This window comes from Chionomys nivalis, chromosome 4 (genome assembly GCF_950005125.1).
Source record: "Chionomys nivalis chromosome 4, mChiNiv1.1, whole genome shotgun sequence".
In the NCBI taxonomy this organism is placed as follows: domain Eukaryota; kingdom Metazoa; phylum Chordata; class Mammalia; order Rodentia; family Cricetidae; genus Chionomys; species Chionomys nivalis.
In genome coordinates this window covers 22,530,628-22,554,934 of record NC_080089.1, presented here as the reverse complement: position 1 = coordinate 22,554,934, position 24,307 = coordinate 22,530,628, and positions in this window count along the sequence as shown.

Here is a 24,307-nt window from a genome sequence, read left to right as displayed (position 1 = left end):
TATTTGTTTAAAATAGTGACAATAATGAGGAAACTCACACAAGAATACTCCTTTCAGGGCCTGGGAAGATAGATAACTCGGCAGTGAGGAGCATTTGTTGCTCTTACAGAGGACCCAGGTTTGGTTCCTAGCACTCACATGACAGCTAACAAGTGCCTGCAACTCTATTTCTGGGGGATCCAACCCCTCTTCTGGCCTCCGTGAGCACTGTACACATATAGTAAACAGACATTCAGGCAAAACCCATACACATACAATAAAATTAATTTAAAATCAGTCATTTTAGAGTTGTTGTAAGACTCTAAATTTAGTTGTTCACTAATAGAAAAATTAATAAGCATCAATTTTTATTCAATGAAGTATTTTATTACATATAAAATAAGTAGACGAGATTTGTAAATCTCTAAGATAGGTTATTGATTCATTCCAAATATCAGAACAGAAAAGGACATACACAGAATGATAGTAGCTGTTACACATTTTAAAAACAATATATACATATACATATATACATATATACATATATACATATATACATATATACATATATACATATATACATATATACATATATACATATATACATATATACATATATACATATATACATATATATATATATATATATATGAAACACTTTTGCAGCAAAAAAACATGCATCAAGCTGTTTGAAATTTCCCAACAGTTTCAAAATTGTGTTTGAGAGACAGGGGCAAGATTGAATAATAATACAAATAGAACTGCTTCTGCGTTTCATGTCTTTTTTAAGTAAAATGGATTAGTTGAGTTGGAGAGGTAGGCCAGTGGTCAAGAACACTGCTGCTCTTGCAGAGGACCCGGCCATCAGAGATTCCCAGCACCCAGGTGGTGGTTCACAACCACCTGTAACTCCAGTTCCAGGGGATCAGATGCCCTCTTCTGACCTGTGCAAGTTCCAGGCACACACATAATACACATACATAAATGCTGGCGAAACACTCACACACATGAAATAAATCTAAAAAAGAAAAGGACCTTAAAGGAAAAAAGGCATTTGAAGCAGCTGGGGGTGGGCGGAGTCTGGAAGGAATTGGATGAGTGAAAACATGACCATAATGTTATATAAAAAGAAAACCTACTTTCAATTTTAAAAAATTAAATTGAACAGGTTAGCTATAAACACTGATCTATAATTTCCGGTTTACTAAGCAGAAGTGTGGATCATGCGTTCATTGTACCGTATACGCAGAGTCCAAGAGGAGGCCCCTGAGCGTGAGAGAACCCCGAGGAAGGACTGAAGTGACGGTGAGTCTTGCCCACGCGCCAGGCCTGCTGTGCCATGACGACCGCCCTCTTCCGGAGTCCTCAAGGCCAGGCATTGTGTCTTGTGCCCCTTTTGCCAGCGTACCAGATTCTGTAATCGCTCAGACTCCGAGTCTGCTGGTGGGAGATCCGGGGGTGAGTCCTGCAGGGATGATGCCAAGTCCCATGATCTTTCCATCGAACCCCTTCAGGGAGCGGAAGTGAGGAGATGCAGGAAATTGCTACCCAGGCGGTGCCGAGTTTGCCGAGAAAGCCGGAACCTACCCCGAAGCTGCACCCAGCAATGTCCTTCAAGGTTCTTGCCTTTGGGTTTCCTGCTAGCAATCCCCAAAGACGGAAGAAGACAGAGAGGTGATGGCAGCTGGCCAACCATGCAGTTAGGGTGGTGAGTCCTTCTCCTACGCCCAGGCCAGCAGAGCATGGCCGATAAGTAGCTAAGAACCGTTTGTCGTACAAAACAAACCTTCTGTCTTGGGGACTTTGTGAGAAACTCAAGGTTTGTAAAGATTTTGTTTTTTCCTTTCTGTTAAAATTACCTGATGTTGTGAATGTGATGGACATGTGCTACTGTCCACGCAGATAACACGAGCTAATACGTATGTTTGATAAGAGAAACAAGTGAAGAGCCACAGCCTGGAACCTCCCACAGGTGGCAATTATCAGTCAGACAGCTACAGACCAAGAGTGCTGAAGACAGTAGGGCCTCCCTAGGGTAAAGGTAAACACAGCTCAAACAAGCAGCAAGTCACATGCCTGTGATCTAAGGTGGCACCCAGGGCATCAGAAAACTGCCTACACTTTGTGTGGGTCGGAACTGGGTTGGTTTGGCACAAGGGAGGTGCTGGTGAAGAAATAACAGAACCAGTCATGGGTAAGAATCTAGACTCTGAAAAAAAATATTTACACTGCTAAAAAAAAATGTCTCCAGAAATTGGAGACCTACAAAGTTATATGAGTATTTACTTTTGTCAAAGAGTTCTGAGGACTTATCTTTGAAACTTTGTCATGGAAAATTGATCCTAGATATTCCCATCCACACATTCACATGTAGATATAGACAGACAGAAATAAACAAGAAAAGAGCCCTGAGCCTGGGTCAGGTCAGGAGCATGAGGCAGGAGATTGTCCTCCTCTCCCTGCTGGGCTCTAAATGCAGTTGTGAGCATCCTAAGGAGGGAGGCTCCAGGAAAGCTGGTCCAGGAGAAGGAAGCAACGTAATCAGAGGAAGAAATTGGAAAGATGCTGCCACCAGCCATTGAACTCCAGAAACCAGAAGAAGAAAGAACAGCTAGAGCTGTGGTTCCCAACCTTCCTAATACTGCAACCATTTAATACACGTCCTCATCTGTGATGCTACCCAACCATAAAGTTATTGTCATCGCTGCTTTATAACTGTAATTTTGCTACAGCTATGATTCATAATCTAATATGTGACCCTGTGAAAGGGTGGGTCATTCACGCCCCCCCAAAGGGGTTGTGACCCACAGATTGAGAATCACTGAGCTGGACTCAAGGGCACATGCCCCTGCTGCTGCTGCTGCTGCTGCTGCTGCTGCTGCTGCTGCTGCTGCTGCTGCTGCTGCTGCTGCTGCTGCTGAGAACTCAGTCCAGCCAGACTGATCTGGAATTTCTATCGCCATTCTCTTGCAAGAACAAACCTTTGTTATTTTAAACTCCCAAATCTGGGGGAATTTGTTACAGCAGCTGTAGAAAACGAATGTAATCACTAAGATTCACTTTTAGTAAATAATCACCATAAAGCCTTATCTATAAAAGATGGAGTTTGTGAACTGTTAGTCAACAGTTTAAACAGTTTATCCAGTGATGGATTGTGAAACTGTGATAAAACTGGGGGAAAGTTCAGTGGGTAAAATACTTGTCTCGCATTTCTGGAAACCTTAGTTCAAATCCCCAGACCCCAGAAAAGCTGGACATGTTAAGTACACATCTGGACATGATAAGCATACATCTGTAATCTCAGTCCTCCTACAGGGAGCCAGAAGCAGAGACAAGAAGATCCAGGGAGCTCATAGGTCAGGTAGCCTGGCATAGGCAGTGGCCCACAAAAGAGGTGGAAGACAAGTACCTACACACAAAGTTGATCTCTGACTGCCATATGATGAAGGAGGCACATGCTTGCCAACACACATATACATGAACACACACACACAAGCACACAGAAAGACTTTTTTTTAAAAAAATGGTTGTTGACATGTTCTATGTTCATACTCTGCTTACAATTTAATTAAGAAACCCAAATCATTGTATTCATAGTGGACTTGTCCTTATTTATGTGTGTGAGTGTTTGCCTGCATGTTTGCAAGTGCCCCAGGTACCTGCAGTCCTGCAAAGTCCAGAAGAGGGCATCGGATCCCCTGGAACTGGAGTGACAAGCCTGGGAGCCACCTATGTAGGTACTGAAAACTGAACCCAGGTCCTCTGCAAGAGCAGCCAGAGATCTTAGCCATGACCCATCTCTCCGGCCCACGGAATTAATTAGGTTTTAAGACAGGTTCTGGTGTAGTCCAGGCTGGAGTCAAACTTGCTACATAGCTAAAGATGACCTTGAACTTCTGACCTGCCTCAACTCCTGGATCTAAAGAGATTACACATGGGCCCTACTCAGTTTACTGCCTTGAGAGTTGGCCTTTCGGTCTGTACTGCTAAGGGGCATGAAGAGCAGTTTGGACTTGCTCTTTTCCTCCAAGTCTGCCGGGTTCCTGGTTTGAATGGCATGCCCCCTATGCTCCTTCACTCGTTCCTCCATGTTCAGTGTTGTTTGGGGACTTTTTATTCTGTGCCCCGAAGTGTTTGTGCATACAGTGGTGCATAACAGTTGCTATTACTAAATATTCACAACAAAATATCTCCTTTTCTAGAACGCCGCTGTTCTTGCTTCACCATTGCTTTGCCATTTCGTTTACCATCTTGTGTAAACTGTGAAGCCTCATGTCTATATGGTATAACCTTTCTAAACAAGAACAGATACAATTGCCACCTAGTGTGTGTGAAGGAATTTTAAAGGTCTTTTTGTTCTATTTTGGTTTAGTTCTTTGTTTTGTTCAGTTTTTCAAGACAAGTTTTCTCTATGTGGCCCTAGCTATCCTGGAACTCACTCTGTAGACCAGGTTGGCCTTGAACTCGCAGAGACCTACCTGCCTCTGCATTCTGAGTGCTGGGATTAATGGCATGTGCCATCACCTCGAGGCAAATAAAATAATTTCTAAAGTGGTATGCATTTAATCATCATTATTCCAATAGGAAGCTTGTTAGCATCAAATATGGTCTATGTGGTATTGAGATGGAGATAAATACCAGTGAGGCATATGACTATCAATATTTCAAGTATTTTATCAAGAACCAACAAGAGATTGTATCAAAAGATCTAGAAAGAAACAATTCCTTTGTATATTTCTTAATTGTTTAATCCATCATACAGTCTATGATGGTTAATCATGACTGCCAGCTTGACTAAATCTCGGATGATTAAGAAACACACCCCTCAGCAGGTCTGTGATGTCATTTCATGGAAGGAAAAAAAATGAAGGTGGACGATCTTCCCTGAGAGCACAGCATCTTCCAGCATCAGCACAGACCTAGGAAGGGTTGAGGAATGCGGGCAGACACTCTTTCCTGTCTTGCTCTCACTTCCTGCTTGTGGGTGCATCTACTCTATTACAGGCTCTGCTGCTGCCATCCTCTGTTGATGTCAGAACCCAACTTCTTTGGCCTTCGAATGTGAGGTGTCTACAGTGATGCTCCAGGAATCCTCTAGACCCCCCGTGGTTTATCAAGGCTGCTGGGGCACCCTGCCTCCTGGGCTAAGCAGTTACCAGAATTGCATCCTTTCCTTTAACAGCCACTGTTGGATGATCCTGCTCATCCCATGTAAGCCAATCAGGTAAATCCCCTTTGTAATAAAGATGTATTCTTCCTATTGGCTCTGCTCCTCTAGACCACTCTAATACACATGCCTAGGACTTAGCTAGGTTACTATTTTAGTGGTTTCTATTTTAAAAATTTAAGATAAATACTTACTAAAAAGTTAACTGCTTTGCAATCTTTGGGTTTTGCTCTCAGTAGTAGTTAAAATTGTAAGTTACTATGATAAAAATTTGGTATTTTCCTTCTTTTGCTCTGTTTTCTTAGATTTTCTAAGCCATCTAACCATTTTTTTTAACATAATAGTGTGTTAGAATTCCCCGTGGAATATTTTGGACCTGGTATTTCTGCAGTGGCTTGTTCTTTGATAACTTTGCATCTTCTGTGGGAATATATTGGCTTGAATTCTTTTTCTTTTCAGGGGTCAGCTTTGGAAGTTTATACTTTCTTGGAAACCTGTCCCTTGCATCCAGTGTCACATTCATTTTCATTTGATGATGGATCAAATAATGAAAAACCATTTTTATGAGTTTTTAATTCTTTCAATTTCTCTTTATTATTTCCCAATTTTGCAGATAAATAGAAATGTTCTATTATATAGCCAGGATGGAGAGGGAAAGACCTTTTAACTACAACACAGCATCTGAAATCATACTGAGAAACTGAACAATTCTATCACTTGAAAAACAGCAACAAAAACTCTTTACATAGAAAATAAACAAATAAAAAAAACCATTGGCAAAGTAAAAAGTTTAATAGTAACTTTGCAAAAACATTAGCAGATTATGTAATGAACCAGAAGTAATATTCTCGCATAGTTGTGAGGGGGTGTGGGGGAATGTGTGCATGTGTGTGTGTATGTGTGTGTATACATGTATGTGCGTGCGCGTGCGTGTAAGTACGTGTGTGTGTGTATACATGTATGTGCGCGCGTGTGCATGTGAGTGTGTGTGTGTGTGCTGGGAATCAAACCCAAGGTCTTATGCAGCTGAAAAAATGTTTCACCACTGAATTACATCCCCCGTCCTCATTTTTTTTTTTTTTTTTTTTGAGACTGGACCTTGTTACGGCTCAAACTGGCTCAACTTTTGCGCAGCTGCCTGCTGAGAGCTCTGGTTTCAGGTATGCATCTGTAGATGTGCTGGAAACACTTGTCAACACATCACATAAACTAGTCTCATAGAAACTAAGCAAGATGTATGACCGCATGAATCATGGAAAATGACATATTAAACGTGGGACTTCCGGAAGATACTCCCTACACGCATGAAACAACAAACAAACAAACTATCCACTTAGGCCATTTTTAAGTCAACCCTTGGGGCTGGCTAAAAGTTTGTTTCAGGATTCCATGGAGCCTCTACATCTCCTCCAAATACATCACCTCTAGGTGACCTAAAGTACCTAGTACAATACAAATCCCATATGAATAGATGGCATTCTGTAGTGTTGAGGGAGTGGAAACAAGAAGACTCTGAAGGTGTTCTTGTCCATACAGCACCAACTACCGTGGGCCTAGCTACGTGGAGTGCATCCTGGTTGAGCGTCCAGATATCGAACTGGGAAATGCAGAGGGTGAGAAATTGCCAAAGTTTGATCACATGCTCCTTACTGTGTGGTCTACAGAAAAGAACTAAAATCTCACATCTATCGAAAAAGGGAAACCTGAGTCCATCAGCCACAAAGGAAAATGCTTTGCCCCCGACATTCCACCTGCAGAAACATAAGCTGTGTTGCTGGCCAGCAGGGACTGACAGCCCAAGGGCAGCTCCTGACACCAGCTCTGCTTACAGGGAGCTCCATAAACTCTCACCGGATGGGGACAGTTTTCACACAATGGAGGACAGGAGCCACTACACGCTGTCGAGAAAATCACACTTGTTGATATTGGCTGCGGTGTCCTTACAGCTGTTTCTCTTTCCTGGGCTTGACGTCCAGGGATCGCTCTCAGCTCTGCTCGTGCAGCGAGGCAGCCCCAGCCATCTGACCTCAGCAACACAACACCTTCAAGTCTTCAGACAACGAAAAACCACAAATGAGAACTCCCCTCCCACCACTAATGACTTTAAGATGTGACACGAAGCCACCCTCCCCCCCCCCCTTTCAATGCAGGCCACTCTGGTCATTCAGTTACCCAGAGGTGATGGCTTTCATTTTCAAAATTTGGTTGACATGCTCTTCACTTCAAATCTATGCCACATTTCTACAAAAGCATTTGGGAGGAAGTGACCTGACTCCCTTACGATGCCCCACCCACCCGTGAATGCAATCTTCGTCTTTCTGTAAGTCCGGGTTCTCACTGGCAGTAGGAACTGAGTCGTGAACTTCTAAGATCAAAACTGGTCATGATCCTAATAGAAGACACTCCATGTCAGTCTCTTCCCTTGTCATCAGCCCCACCCGGTCCGTGCAGCTTTTCCTTTGCTACAGGAATAAAAGACAGCATTCAAGGGGTTAACCTCACCTCACCACACCCCCAGGAAAGTTTTTTTTTTTTTTTTTTTTTTTTTTTGCTGACCCAGTGTGAGCTGGATTCAGCTGCAGTCAACAGGAAAGTAGGAAGGAAAATAGGATTTAACAAACAAAGCATTTGTAAAAGGGGAGTGGGGGGGGGGGGAGAGTCCACAGCAGGAAATAATTATTTGGGCAATTGTTCACTTTGTTAAAGGGCTGGCCCAGGATGAATATCCCTCAGGACACTCGCTCTGCTGTGCTCGAGGTTTCTCTGCAACACCCTGTCTGCTCTAATTAGTTACAAAAGTGGTTGCCCGGGCAGGAGAAACGTGTGATTGTGTCGTGTGTCAGGGGAGCGAAGACACATGTCACCGGAGCTGAGTCCCGCACCAGCTCGCGCTGGTGAATCCTCCAGTGCTTGGCCAGAATGGAATCAATACAAAAGGAAGCCTGCATGCCAGCAGACGTGGTTTACAAAAATAATTCACTGGCCACTCCATCTGCCTCAGATTAAGCATGTGAAACGGTTCAATTCAAGTTAGCGTTTCTAACATATAGATAGACATAAATAAACAAAGCCGCATATTTTATCAAATATTTGCATTTGAGAAAAGACGCCGCACCCCTCCAGCTCTCTTTCATCTCTCCCTTCTTTCTCCCCCTCAGAACATCTACCATGAAAACATGAAATCTGAAAGAAACTCAAGAGAAGCAAGAACTCCCTTTGGAAAGGAAAGTGAAAATAGTGTTTTCAGAAAAAAAAAATCCTTCGAGTTTATAGCCTAGCCCCAGGGAAGTCAGCCAGAGGATGAACTGATGAAGAGCAGAAGGGGCCCTGGGAGCCCCAGCTTGGCAGTTTACTCTGTCCACAGCTCCAACTGTGGGTGCTGAAGATCAGCCAGGAGCCTCTTGATATAAAACGGTCTACCAGCCTGGAAAACCCCACTGAACACATTTAAAGGCACCTAGCTTAGAAATGAAGAAGGTGGCATGAGACAGATAAATAGCAAATAGAGCGTGCACAGAATCTTTTCTAAAACTTTTATCCCGTCCATTTATGCAACGTACATTGACCATACCATCCAGCAACGTAGCACCGCCTCCCTCTAACACACACAGAATTCTTGCTAACCCAAATACTTCTTGTGTGGCAGCTGCAATTACCCTGAATGGTTAGCATTTTATTAGAACCCTTTCTGAACAGGGGACAGCAGCAGCACAGGGTGGTGAGGTCATCTCCTCAAGGTCACCAGCCAGGAGGGACAGGAAACTTGGGTTGGGGTCTGGACACAGGACTCCAGGCCCTACAGTCTTCCGCTCTTCTGTGTAAGCAGGGTCCTGAGGTTGTTAGCCATTTCTCCTAGGAGCAGATAAGACTTGAGGCCTCTGCTTCCCTTGGCTTTCTTGTGGAACGAGGGGTTCCTCACCCAGTTTGTCCTTTGCTGCCACACTGGTGTCTGCCCCTTCACCTGTGGGGAAGAAAGTGACCTAGAATGGCTGGACAATCCTTCAGGGACAGGAAGCTGGCTACATCATGAGAGCCAAATCCTGGGCTAAGCTAAGGACACATTTGCAGGCTTCAACTTCCAGGACCTTCGTACCCACCAAGATGAAGCACTTAGGTGCTGGTCAAGGTTTCTTCCCTACCTGGTTAAGCCTGCGGTAACTAGGACTGGGCTGTTGGCTGTTTGAGGAGTCTGAGCCCAGCAGTCTGCCAACGGTGAAGGGGGTTCAAAGATCATTCTGATTGATGTAAGACCAACTGCAAGACAATAGTCGTGACTGTAAAGTTCTGGGACTTGCCTGGCGTCAGGCTGGGGCACAGGACTTCCACAGCACCCTAGGTATTGGGAAGTGTTGAACAAGGTAGGTGAAAAGCCAGGTCTAGCATTTCCATTTAACGTACTCGTCCATCTGAAGAAGTGTCATTAATTCAAACCATCCCGAACGAGACTTGATGATGTGTGAGAGCGGAAGCCGCAGAACCAGGCCTCTCACATCCTGCGGACTCTATCTGCTTACAGCGATCGATGATTCCCCCCTCACTCCCCCACCCCGGACCCCACCCCCAACCCCGCAGACCGTCTGTGAGAACCACCGGAGCTGACCACTAATGCGCACGTGTGCAAGGCTCCAGCTGCAGACAGCTGTGGTTGCTCTTCCCCACACCTTTCCTGAGCCACTTCCCTGGCTGCCACCAGCTCCTCCTTCTTCTCCTGCAGGGAGATCTCAGGACCCACACTCCAAGACAAGAAAATCTGGGAAGCTGGGGTCCTTTCTTGAGGAAATACCTCCACATCAAATGCTCAGCTGGGCTGGCGTGCTTCTTGGTGTTAATACTTTTCTAATGGTGGCAGAGTTCTTGCTGAGATGATAGCTTGTCTTGATAATGCTGAATCCTGCAGCCAGGAGAAAAAGCCTAAGACCAAGTCTGAGAACTTAGCAACGTACAATTTTAATATTTTGGTTGATAATATGCCATGAACTCAGACTATTTTCCATTTCCTCTCTTTCCTTTTTCCAGTGACTTCAAAGATCTTCATTAAATGCACCAGAATCTGAATAGGACTTGTAATGCTAAAAGTGGATTTTTTTTTTCTTCCAAAAATACACTAGACTCATACAAATGAAATCTTGTGCTCCTCAAGGTCTGCTCTTGAACAGGACTAGGGTTTACTGCAACAATCCCCCCAACACACTCACACACAATCACCACCAAACGCAGGTGCTGCCAACACACGCATACCAGTGTGTTGCATAAGAAGTGCTTTTGCAATTTCATTTTACACATCATTATGTGTATGTTTCGTGGATCATGATTAAATTCGTAGGAAAAGTCCCAGAAGTCGAGTGTCAGGCCTGATATCTTTAGAAAATAGGCCAGCTGAGTCGGGCAGAGCGCTGGATGCCTGTAAATCCCTGAGGCAGGGGGATGACGGAAATAGCCTTGACTACACAGAATCCTGTCTCAAGACAAGAGCAATAACTGAAACTAGGCTTGTGGGAGGGTAGAGCAAATGGCTCTTGCCGTAGCAATTTGACTGACAGGTCTTGAGTTTAGGAAGCGAACGCCTTTTCCTGAACTTCTATTGGTCTTTGCTTATTAGACAGTGTTCTGCTATCTAATAAATCACATAAAACATTCAACATTTTATTATAAGACATATTTTGTACAAGATGATTTTGCCCAATTGTGCCAGGCCATGTATATTTAAGGCGGACTAAAGTAAGATACACATACTAACTGCATTTGCTAAGATTGGGGATGTTTTCAACCTACAGTGGGTAGGGCTGTGACCCTATCACAAGCCAAGGAGCAACTGTATTTGAGGGTTAAAATGAGATCTCTCCAGCAGATCCTTGACTATTTGCGTGGACCGTAAGTGGGCTCTGCCTGAAGACCACAGCAACAGCAGCAGACACAGTGTTCTGAACACGTCAGGTGTCCCTGGCTAAGTGAATAGTGGCAATGTTTGGAATCTTGTGTTTTCTCATAGGCAAAACAGAAAAATTAATAGCTACCTCATCTAGCTCCCAAGACCATCAGAAGGACACTTCCTGTGGGCAGCTTCAAATGCATCCTCAGAAGTCAGCCCAGCATCCACAATGACTCTAAGCAGCGCCTTTCCAGCCTATAACGAGCGAAAGCCCAGCAGGAAGGCCCGGTGCTCAAGAAGCTCCCAGAAGTCCCTGAGCAGCACCGGGCTCCACTGCCCACCCTTTGCACTGAGTCTGCATTCAAACATCTAATCCAACCCGAGCAAAGTTCTTTGTAAACTGTAAATCCCCAAATAAACACCAGCCCACTTTCCCCAGATATGCTGTCAGTCACAGGGCCCATCATTTGTGGACACTTATGGCCACCACTAAGATTCTTATCTTTTCCAAGCAGCGGTCTACTGTGGATGACCCTGACCGCCAACAGTTTACCGTCCACATGGGGATTCTAAGCTCTCGCTTATAATTGGTCTATCCCGGGGTTCTTACCCCACCCCACCCTGCCATCCTATCTACCATAATCTCCAGATAGAAGTAAGGTTACCAATCAAGCTTTCAAACAGAGTGATTATCCTGAATTATCCAGGTGACCTGACAGGATTAGCCGGGTTTTGTGTGCAGAAAGGGAAGGTGAGCAAGTCAGTGAGAAACGACACAGGAAGAAAAGCTAAGTGGGAGGTCAGGGGGACTAGAAACGTGAGCCCTCAGCCCACCAGCGCCGGCTTTGGAGATGGGAGGACACAGTGATAGGAGAGGTGAGCTCCTGTTCCGTCCTGGTCATCGTCCAGTTCCCCATATACCCCACAGCCCTAACACCAAGTCCAGAGTGTGCTGTCCCCAAGAGCCTGCTGCGTGAGGCCCACTGACACCTTGATTCTACTTTGGGAAAAGCAGTCTGAGACTTTTGACCTGCTGAACTGCGAGAGAGCAAATGGGTCCAGTTTCAAGCCACTAAATTGGGGCTAATTTATGATGGCAGCAATAGAAACCTGATATAAGCTCTGCGATGTTTCTCTGGAGTCTCCGGCCTTCCAGGAAAACAGGTTGTTTCTGGCTGTTAGCAAATATTGTCTCAGTCCGGTTCACTTGGCAAACACACGGAGTGCCCACGAGCTGGCGTGAGCCTGGAGAGAGGAGGCGAGATGAGCAGGGGTGGGGAAGACATTCCCAGGGAAGATGATGTGGGCCTAGCCGCGGGGACTGATACCATGCAGTCACTGGAATCACTCGAGGAGTGCTTAAACCCCCTAAGTCAAATATCACACCAGCTATACTGAAATCCAAGCTATTTTAAACTTCTCCAGGCGACACCGATGACCACCGTTTGTTCTGGGTGTTCGCTCAACCAGAGAGTAGAGAGGACAGTGACCAGTTGGAAGAGCTCATCCGCAGGAAAAATTTGTAGAAATTCTCAGTACTTCTGCTCAGACTTTGGTAGGTTGTTCTGGTGACATTTATCTCCTCGTTGATGAGGATTGCTTAACAGAGAGCTGCCGACACTGGGTGCCTTGAATGCTGTGTGGTGTCCTGTCCCTTAGAACTGCTGTTCAGAGTGTTTGATAAATGATCTTATCTCTCAAGCGGTTACCAGCTCCAGTTAAAAGGGTACGGGGAATGATGTTCCCTGATGTGGAAGAGTCAGCAGGAAAGCTGTCTGTGGTAAAATCTTTCCCCTAATCCAATAGACCTGAGCATTTGCATGAGGGCTAGCGCGGCTCTCTCTGAGCACATGGAAGGTTTTGTTTAGACTGGGGTGGGGGGTGGCTGGGCATAGAAAATCTGTCTGTTGTAAGATGCTCCTTTAATCCAATTTGCTAATGAGCAACAAGAGAGGCGTAACCCATAGAAAGGGTTCCTCTGTTGCCACTAACAAACAATGACCCTCACACACCCCCACCCCATTTATAAACTTCCAGAGAGTCAATTAGAATCCTTATTACATCCGCAGCACTTTGGTGGGAGAGAGGGATTTGTGTTTTTGTGGCATAAACTGTTGACTAGGTCCATTTGCTGTTTGCTGTGTGAGGGCTTAGACACCAGGTGGGTTCGGATAACCCATGCCTCCCAAGACCCTGTTCCACAACCTCCATCCTTGAGATTTGATTGCTCCTCCGGAGTTGGCATAAGGAGCCAGCATCCTGGAAAGCATGTCCCACATTCCAAACGGTTGTGAATCCTTTTCCTTGAGTTACTTCTCCAGAGTCACAGTGGTCAAATGCTCCAACCAGGGCTTGTCCCACACTGCAGACACGCGCAATGTCTCTGCTGTGTGGATTCATCTGAGGTGAATTTCCAGCCGAAACTTCCCACCCTGTAACTTCAGTCCCGTGAGCTTGTGTACTGCTCACATCTGCTCACGGTCATCTGAATGTGTTTGCTGTTGTTTCAAGGGCTTCAGATGCGAATCTGCTTTGATTTGGCCGCTGGCCAAGACAAACACCATTAGTGTTCCGAGTGCAGGTTAACACGACAATCACCCAGGAGCGCTTTTGAATGCACAAATGCTACTTTGTCCAAGGCTTCTCTTGCTGCTATTCCCTGGGCAAGGTCATGCAAACGAAAGTGTCTCAGCTGTTGTTGCTGCTGCTGCTGCTATGAGCTGTACCTTTGCTGACCCCTCAGCTAGCCCTTCTAAGGGCTTAAAGAGAAATGCAGACACAGGAAAGCAGTGTCTGGGGAGGGGAGGCGGAATATCAAAACTGCACAACTAAAAGGTTTTTACAGTTAATGCAGCTTTCCCCGCTGCGAAAGGCTACCTTTAAAAGCTGCTGTTTCCTCTGCATTAACTAAAAATGGACACATCTGTTGAAAGAACCGGGGAGGGGAGGGGAAGACAATAGCTATTACTATGGTCGGGGAAAGCGTGTGTGTGTGTGTGCATAAACCAATGCAGAAAGTGCAAAGAGGGGCAAGATGTGGCGAGATTGCCAGGGAGTCGCTGCCAGCTATTATTTATGCGGCGCCATAAATGCATGGCTGTCAAAGTCAACGGCCGTCTGACTTAACTGCTACTTACACGCTGCCAATATGAGACCTCAGAAGAATGGCTCTCCTACTTAATATTTAACCAGATGCTTCCATTTTTGAAAGTATCATTCGCTCCTTATGGAGGAGGGAGGGCAGGCTGACTTACAACCCCAGTGATGTGTGAGCTAATACACCAGTGATGGAAAACCAGTTTGTGTGCTTTAGACTTCTCTGCCAATATTCCCGCGATGTGAGTAAACAGTATTCTCCTACAAGTTTAGCCCACCTCTTATGTTCCTGTCATTGCCAGCCTCCTGAAAGAGCTTGGGTGATTATTACAGTCCATGCATGTAAAGGAAACTGGGGAAAGAAGGTTTCATAGGGCTATGGAGTGTGTATGTATACTAGAATGGAAAGGCCCCATTACTGGGACTGCTGAAGTTCCCGAGAAAGCAGATGTTTCCAGACGAAACGAAACGGCCAGTTCCACTTTACCCAGAGTGATGTCCTAGGTGTGGGTGTCCATGCACCCTCAGAGCAATGGTGAATTTGCACTGCCAGCCGTGAGGTCACCCTGTCCGTGTCTCTTCATGACTGTCTCTTCCAAGCCACTGAAGGTATTGTCTCAGACAGATGTAGTTGCTAACTACAACTGGTCCAGAGTGTTCATGTGTTGTCCTGGTCTCAGCTGATGGAGGGGGCCCTCTATGAGTCAATCCCTGCAGTGACCAACAGGAACACAGAGAGGGGTCACCATGGGCCTCTGGCCTCACTTGTCTGGCACCCTCCTCTTAGCCGCTCTGTGTCCTGAGGAATTTAGCCCCCTCTGTGCTGTCGGTTTGGCTTGTGTCTGTGTGTGGCAGGTCTCGGGACTGCTCTGTGGCTCTGCGCACGGCAGAGGGATGCACAGGAGTGGCCAGCCTGCTGTCATTCTACTGCTGTTGCTTCAGCCTGGCCGTCAAGCTCTTTCTCCCATGTCTCTCACACATCATTTCCTCCTGGGCCCATATATTTGAAATGAAAAATGTAAGGGCATAAGACAGCCCAAGAGTAAGCGAGCAATATCCCCACAAAGGAGGACTGTCTGCTCTCCTTGTTCTTGCTTTGCTTAAATCTCCCCTTTGGGCCTCTTTAATACATCCCACCCTCCTAAAGGGAAAATCGGAGCGACAGGGAAGGTCTGAACAATGAGGCATTTCTCTGCTCCACTCTTCTCCTCCCTCCCCCACAATCCCAGACCCCCTAGGGCCAAGAATGACCCCATCCTTCATAAAACTTCAGGTACTATTGAGGAGAATGTCAGAATGACTTCATGTTCAGACAGACCTATACCAGCTCCTGAGGAAAATGGGATCAGTCACAGAGCAGCGCCCTGTGTGGGGACAGAATCAGAGGGTCCCATTGTCTGCAGGAGGGAATGTAAAAAGCCAACAGCTCCAGCTGAGAGCGCAACAAACCACGCCATTTGCATGAAACACACGGTGCTCGGCCCACCAGCAGTTGACTGGCTTTGATCTCCGGCAATTGTTGAATCACGTGTGACTAAAGAACTCTTTACAAAGAATTATTTCGACTCTCTGAGTTAATGAAAAGCCAGCCAGGACAATTTATGGAAGCAAGAGACCAGCTTTAGATGGGGGGGGGAGAGTCATATAAATATCCCCGGGAGCCTTTCATGTGACAGTCTTCGTGGTCTGTGTGGACCTCAGACTCCACATTTTTCTCTCAGAGTTGTTGGGCTTATCAGAATTTATTCTTCTCAACGCTGGGGTTTGTGGCGGCAATCTTGGGGAGAGAGAGGGTGTGAACCAAAGCAGACGAACTGATAAGATAAAGTCAAAGCAGAAAGCCACAGTGACAAGGCAGTGCCAACCTCACAGTGCCACATGGCAGCAGAGATGCTTCTGCACTGCTATTGCCACAGGATGGGGTGGGGGTTGGGCGACTAGATCCATGGCGCCAAATTCCACCAAGCCACCGTATCCTGGTGATGTGGACTACTTCTGCCTCCCTGCCTGCTTCTTGGTAAATGATACACTCCTAGGAGCAAGGAAACAGGGGAAGTGTGGGGAAGGCCGAGTTCTTCCGTGGCTCTCCTAAAGCCAGTGCTGTCCGCATGGGTCGGCACATAGTCACCTGCTACAGAATATATCAGAGGACGCATTAGAGGCTATTGGGGCAAAACGGATTAAGATGTGAATCACCAGTAATACAGAAAACCATTTTCCTCTCTAACGGGAAATCCTTCACCACCCTGCATTCGTTTTCAGAAGAGATCAGTGGTCTCCTGGAGTTTTCGTCTGTGGAACAGTAAGTCCAAATTCTTTTATTGGTTCACTGTCAGTAACAAACTTCTCATCAGTAGTTAACCTTGGATAGCAATAGGCTGGTGTTTGTCTGGATAATTTTCTGGCTAGAGTGACGACTGAATGCTTGGTTTTGGATACTTTGAAGTCTTCTTTCTTGCCCGTTCTTTTCTTCCTGGAATTTAGGACTCTGAGTTATTCTCCAAGCTTCAGGATCATCCTGGGGCTAGTCACATCTCTTCCTTGGGTTTTGGATAAGAATCAATGAAACAATAGATGAATGATAAAGTCTTGTTCACAGAAACTCTGCATAAATTTAGCTTCCTAAAACGAGGTGCCTTAGATTAAAAACTAAGTCTTTTTGCTTGATTTTAAGAAACTTTCCAGTTTGAAAAGGAATGGATCATTTCAAGACAAAGCAAGTGGAATAACAGGGCTGGGGCGCAGCTCAGAAACAGGGCCATTGTCTAACCTGTACAAGAGTGAGTGACATCCATGACACCACAGGAAAACAAAGAACCCAACTATGGTGGATGGTAAGTCATACTTCTCTGTTACTCATTGTATAACCCCCCAGCAGCTGTCTATGCATGTGCTGGGTGCCATGTCTGAATTTAATGTAGTTCACTCAATCTTTCTTTTCAGAAGAAACATGCCTTAGTTAACTTTAACTGTGAACTTGACCTAGAAGGTATCTCAGCTGAGGGATGTTCCAGCTCAGGATGGTCTGTGGGGGACCGCCTTCATTGTTCACTGATGAGGTGGGCCCAGCCCACTCTGGGTGGCATAACTTTCTGAGCAGATGGTCTTGGACTATATAAGCCAGTCAGTTGAGCATGAACTGGCGAGTAAACCATCAAGTAGCATTCCTCCGTGGTTTCTGCAGTACTTTGTTGGATGTCAGTGAGCTCCTTGGTCAAAGGTGATGATACGTAGAATAGCAAGCAGGCTTGTCAAGTTCCTGCCTTGAGTTATTGTCCTGCTTTTCCTCAGTGATAGACTGTAACCTGTAAGCTGAAATAAATCTTTCCTCCTCAAGTCTTCAAGTTTTTGGCCTTGGTATTTATCATAGCAATGACAATCAAACTGAAACAAAACATAAGGAAGCGCTGGGCGGTGCTCGGAGACAGTCTACTAGTTTACGGTTTCAAAGATAGACAGCATCAAACTTAAACTTATATCTTGTTTTAAAGATTAATTTAGCTCTATTTTCTATATTTGAATACTCCAGCTGCATGTGTGTAAGTGTACCGTGTGCATGCATGTGCCTGCCTTTGGAGATCAGAATAGAATATCAGGTCCTCTGGAACTAGAGTTACAGGAGGTTGGGAGTCACTGCGTGGGTGCTGGGAACTGAACCCAGGTCCTCCTAGGAGCAGCCTAAGCTTTTAGCCACTCAGCCACCTCTCTAGCCAAAACTCATATATTCTTCGTCCACCAAATCCACACTTATTGAAGACAGCTAGTATTTGTTTGCAGTTTGCTTCATTTGTCCAGTTTACCATTTGATAATACTAATAGCTAAACCCATCCTTAAATAAATGTAGGATCTTGTTATAAGCTTAGAGAAATGTGCATGATTTTGTCATTGCAGAAAAGCAAACTGTGAGGCCTTGGGTAACTGGAAAAGAAGCATGGGGTTAAGGGATGCTGCTTGTTGAAATTTGAGGTTTAGAGAAAACTATCAAATCTCTGAGAAAATCAAGTGAGAGTTGGGGGTTTATATGTTTTTGGGTTTTGTTTTGGTTTTTATCACTCGAAAGGAAATGCCTCTTGTCTTAAAAATATCCCATCAATAAGCCATGGATTCTTCTCCTTGCTGCTTAGGAGTGGATATTATTAAACCATGGACTCTTCTCCCTGCTGGTTAGGAGTGAGTATTATTAAACCATGATTCTTTTCCCTGATGCTTAGGAGTGGGTATTATTAAACCACTCCAGGACTGCTTCTTTCTTTTTCTTCATATCCAACATTCCATAACATGGAAGCAAGTTAATCTGTGGGTTCTTACCCTTTTCCAATGCCGTTTTTAAAAGACAAAGGGTTCCCATGCTGGGCCTCCCAAATTCTTGCCCTGGCAGCAAAGATGGAAGTGGGCAGTTGAGGTGCAAGAGCAAGTTTTGCTAGGCTATCTTCCCCACTGGGAGCCCCCGTGCCAGACCTGGGCAGACGTATGATGCTGCTGTAGCAAAATACCAGGACTGCACGGCTGAAACACAGAGCTCTAATGGCGCCCAGATCTTCTGAGGACTCTGGGGGAAGGGTGTGTCAGGCTGTGTCTCTATGTCCCTCTGCCTTTCTCTCTGACAGACTGTGTTCAAATTCACCTTTGGACTCTGAAAATTTGTCTGGAAAAAGTTGGCACTAGCCACTGATCATATGAATGAGTATTATTAGTCCCGTCGTATCATTCCCATTAACATATTTTATAGGAATGTTACACAAATGTAGTGAGAGTCACCTCTTTTGTCTCTCTGCAAATGATTTTTCTCGAACAGATAGACTCCCAAACCAACGCAGTCATGTTATAAAATGGCGCCCTAATATGTACAGCACCCCGCTTGGTTTTAGTGAACTTCTTGACGCTGAACTAAAAGGAGAAAGAAGCAGGACAGAAGGTAGGAAGCCAGTGAAATGACACTCAGAGGTGTTATTCTGTCAGAGTTGCAATCTACCACTTAGCAAGATGGAAATGTGACTTATTCACAATTAGCACATGTGGGTCAGTTCTGGGTGGCCCTCACCAGATACTTTCCTGAGAACGCACTTCTTCGTTCCCCACTAGCAAGATAAGTTCTCTGCCGGTCTCCCACCTCCCTAGCATACTGCCTTTTTGGCATGGCTATTGCCCAGTTGCTGATAGTCTCCTACAAACCCCCCAAATCCTTGGAAGAGAAAGGCCATGTTTAATCACAACAGACAGCGTACAAAGAACAGCAGTGCATATATACAGTAACAGTAGACCATCAAAATTCAAGGGTGTGAACACTGAGTTGTCCTTGCAGAGCAGAGAGGCACAGACTGCCCCGCCTTTCTTTCCCGGGGGCGGGGGGGGGGAGGAGACTATGTTATAGAGAGATTGCAAAAACAATTGGGATCTCTGTAAAACTGCTGCTCAAAATGATCATCACAATGCCATCTATCCTATGAATTAGGTGGGTCCCTTGCAGGGACCTTGCATAGCTCCGTATCAGAGAACTTGAACAGTAATTGCCTCACTGTAACGACAGAAAAGACACTGTAAATAATTTTGAGCCTCTTTTAATCCAAAGGACTAAGATTTAATCTGTGGTTTCCTTTATCTTGAACTATGGTTGCTGAGTCACTAGATCAAACTGATAGGAAGGATATACACACATCTTTTCGTAGTAATTTATCTTCTATGAGAATTTCTCTGTGGTGTTCACAGCTGTTTTATTCAGACACGTTTCCTTTCTCAAAATGACTATATTAGCTGGGAAGGCTTAGAAATGTGTTTATACTGAAACACTCTTGAATTCGACTCTTCAAGATGGCCCGAGTCTAAAGGGACTCTTACTTATTAATGCAGTCACCCTAGTGTGCTTTTGTGAAATAAAATTCTCTCCCAGATTGAACTCAGGATGGGAGGCAGCAAACAGACCCCTTATCAACTCCTAGCGTTGCCAAGCGAGGAAGAGTTGAGGGCTCGGGTTCCCGCGGAGGAGCCAGCTCAGCATGCGGTGGAAGTTTTGGCAACCTGAGTTAACTGCCTTCCAAAAAGCTGTCTTCAGGCATCTTCTGGAGCCACCTTTGCACTCAAGTTTAAACTCTTAGTGGGGAAAAGTCAGAACAGTGTCCCAGAATCCCAGGATGTGAACTGGTTAAATAAAGGTCTAAGTTTGGCCACAATCTTCAACTATAACAGAAGAGAAAAATTGAATTCTTATTCCAAGACATTTTTTCTCAGAAAATAAACAAACAAACAAACAAACAAACAAACACGAAGCACTTAAAGAAACAAAAAGCATACTGCCTTCGCTTCCCAGTTACTCGGCTCTGTAGTGCATTGTCCTGAGGCCGTGCTCGCCAGTCTCCACTTTGAAAAGAGAAAAGATAGCCACTAACATTTAAGGTCACAGCGCAACTAGCATCTTCTGTTCTGTAGGGATGAGACCATATTAAGAGTCGGTGAAGACATGAGTCTACCCCGGAACTTTGGAGTCTATCCTGGAACTTGCTCTTTAGACCAAGCTGACCTTGTCTACTTCTTTTTTTAAGATTATATATTAGACCTTCTCACAGTCTCTAAGCAGCAATCTGTTGAACCACACATCCTAGGGTAGTTGTGTTGGCTGTTTTCAGAGGTCTCCTCTAATCTCTTATTAGGTTTGCCTCCTGATAAGGTCACTCCAGCCTCAGCTTCCTCCCAAATCAGTTCCTCCCTGGTGGTTTCTATGCCTGCCTTACACCCTTTGAAGCTAATGCAAGCCCTGGATCTCATGAATTTTGCTGAGAGTCAGTCATTTACTAAATGACATATCAGTTCTCAGGCTTGCCCAGTCTTTTGTCGTTGGAACACAATATTCTCATCTACCAGTTAGCACCAAAGTAGAAGACAATAGAGTCACCCAAAAGAAAACCCCATATTGCTTTAAGTAAGTTTACAGTTTTGTGTTGGGCTGCAGGAGATCATGTGGCCGAAGGGGAACAGAACTGGATACACATGAAGGCTATGCACAGTCAATACAGAAGAATTCAGAGGCTCTGGAGGTGAGAAGCCAGGTGAGAAGCCAGGTGAGAAGCCAGGTTCTGCACACTCAGTTGTAGAAAAGGAGGTTTAGAAAGAACACGCGGAAGGATAAAGAAATGTCTTTGAAGGATGGGTTAGTCTAAGCTTAGTCTCACTGAATTACCGAACGCCAAAACGACAACACTGAAAGCCAGTTTATTAGTGGGTGATGACAGAGCATTGGGATCTCTGGGTCCCTTGAGCACACTGGATTTGGAGTTTGCCCTCCTGGGTTCCGGTCCTGCTTTGGTCCAGTATTTCCTTACTGTGTGCCATTCTTCCCTTTCGGAATGGTGATGAAGAGTCTGTGTCATTGTATGTTGGAAGCATGTAATCTACTCTTTGATTTTTATAGGGGGCTACAATTAAGAGATTACCTTGAGTCTTAGAAGAGACTTGGACTTTCAAACCGTGTTGAGACTGTGAAAAAACTATGGGAATATTTGAGGACTAAATGTATTTTGCATTGATATGGCCACAAACCTATAGGAACCAGAGAGAGGAATGTGGTCGTTTGAATGAGAATAACCCCATAAGCTCATGTATTTTTATGCTCTGTCCCTAGCTGGTATAACTGTTTTGGGAAGGAATAAGAGGTGTGGGCTTGGAGGAGGAGGTGTGTTACTGGGGGTGAATTTTGAGATTACAAAAACCCACACTAAGCCCAGTTCTCTCTCTCTCTCTCTCTCTCTCTCTCTCTCTCTCTCTCTCTCTCTCTCTCTCTCTCCTCCCCCCCTCTCTTTCCCTCTCTCTCTCTCCCTCTCTCTCTCTCTGCCTCCATTTTTTGGGTAAGATGTTAACTCTCAGCTACTGCTCCAGCACTATGCTAACTTGCCTGCTGCCACGCTTCTCACCATAATAGCCATGGACTCCCTTCTAAAACGGTAAGCAATTCCCCAGCTCAACTTTACTTAAAAGAAAATATAACAAATCAGTAACAGCAAACAAAAATAACTCACCGTACCAAATGACTTAGTAATTCAAAGTTGCTGATGGGGAAGAGTCAACGTCCTGAATGTCTGACTCTTTATGAGCCATGAAATCTCGGACGTGCGATTTGCTCCCCAGATGTGTTCTCGTCTGGAGGTGAGGACAATGCTCCTCTCCCGGAGCTGTTGCTGAGAACGAGGTGAGATGATAATGCAAGCATAGCACATAACCCAGTAATTAAATGAATGCTAGTGAGTTCTACAAATGTTGCTTGATATTTTGATTGATGTTTTTAAGTCAGCAATTACTTTTCAAGCGATGACTGGGTGTCAAGTATACCGTTCTAGCCTCTTGGCAGGCAGCAGCGGAAGAAACGGACATTTGTACTCTGTAGAATTCACATTTTGGTTGGAGAGACCCACCTACAAGAAATGAATGAAAATAAATAATGGCTAGGACAAATTAGAGAATACTATTACCCACTGGAAAGAAACAGGAGAAAAATAAGCAATATTGGATTGCAGGTGGCAGACATTACAACCCCCAGTGGTGCAGGAGGAAGCCTGGCTGGCCCCCAGTGAGCGGGTAACACGCGAGCCAGCCAGCATTCCAGGAAGGTGTAAGGGTGTTCCCAAAGTCCTTAAAGTGGGGTGATGATGCATTGGACGAACAGCAAGACCTGTACGGCTCAGTGGCAAGGAAAAGCATAGGCCTGTCTAAATGGGAACGATACCGCATCAACTCTGGAAAGTTGTGAGGAGTCCAAGTGCCCTATGGGGCATGGTAGAGATTTTGGCTTTAACTCTGAGAGGGATAGAAAGCCAGGGCAAGATTTTGAGGAGAGGAGTAACAATCTGTTTCATATTTGAAACACATCAAGCTGGTATGTTGGGAAGCATGCGTAGACAGGTAATGCTAAGTCAGGGGCGCGGGTATCAGGTAATGGCCACGCTACAGGGAAACACGAGAATGAATGCCTCACACAAAGCAAAAGCAATGGAGGAACTGAGAAGAGTTCAGACTCAAGATACATTTTGAGGATAAATCGCCTAGGATTTCTTGATAGATCTGCATGAGGTGTAAAAGAAAGACAGTTACAAGTACTCTAAATTTATAATGGATGAACCACAAAGACATTGTCCTTGGTGAAATAAACCAGATGCAAAGACACATATCCCAGAGCACCTCTGTTTACGTGGGTAGGGCATGTGTGACTATAGAAAATGGATCAGTCCTTACTGGGGCCTGGGGAGACAAAGAGACTGGTGGTGATGTGTACAGGAGAGAGACGGCTTTGGGGGTAACGTGCAATATATCATGAATTTATTACAAGGCACTGAGTTACACACTGTAGCATAGTCAGATGATGCATTTTATGTTTTCCTAATTTGACCTCAACAAAGAAAAACAAAATATTTGAGTACTCTGGCTTCAACAGCTAGAAGATGGTGTGGCATCCCCTCAAGTGAGGAAGTCTGGGTGTGGCAGGCGAGTGGAGGAAATCAACCATTTATATTTAAAATTTTCAGTCAGAATGATCTTTAAGTACCCAAATATAAATGCTGAAAAGATTGATTAGGAGAGTATTTAGGGTAGATTATCCCCTTCTGAGAGCTGCTGACATACCCAGCCGTAAGGAGTTATCTGACTTTGGCTGTGCCATTCTACATGAACATTTGAGAGGTGATTTCTAAATCATTTATCTTCTCATAGGTACAGAGGCTGGGGAGTTCAAGATCAAGCTCTTGGCAGCATCATTTATCTGGTGACTTCTGTTCTTTGCCTTGGAGCTGACAAGATGCCCTAGTTGGCACAATGTAGTCATAAAGACCCATATACAGATAAAAATGCCTGGCTTGGTGGCCTGCACCTGTAAGCCCAAGCTTAGCAAGTAGAAAGAGGAGAACCCCTGGGGTCTGAGAGTCACTGATCCTGCCCAATTTGTGAGCAATTGATTTGGTGAGAAGCCCTGTTTTATAAAAATTAAAATGGAGAGGAATAGAAGAAGGTATACCCAGTACTAATCTCTGCTGCCCCAGACAGAAGTGTGTGCATATGTACACACACACACACACACACACATACACATGCACACACAATACACCATATGCACATGCAAATGATGCTTATTCTGGCACAGTCTGGTGGAACAGGACACTGTATTATTATATGATGAGCGTCCTTGAGGTCCAAAAAAATCATAAAACCATGAGAGCAA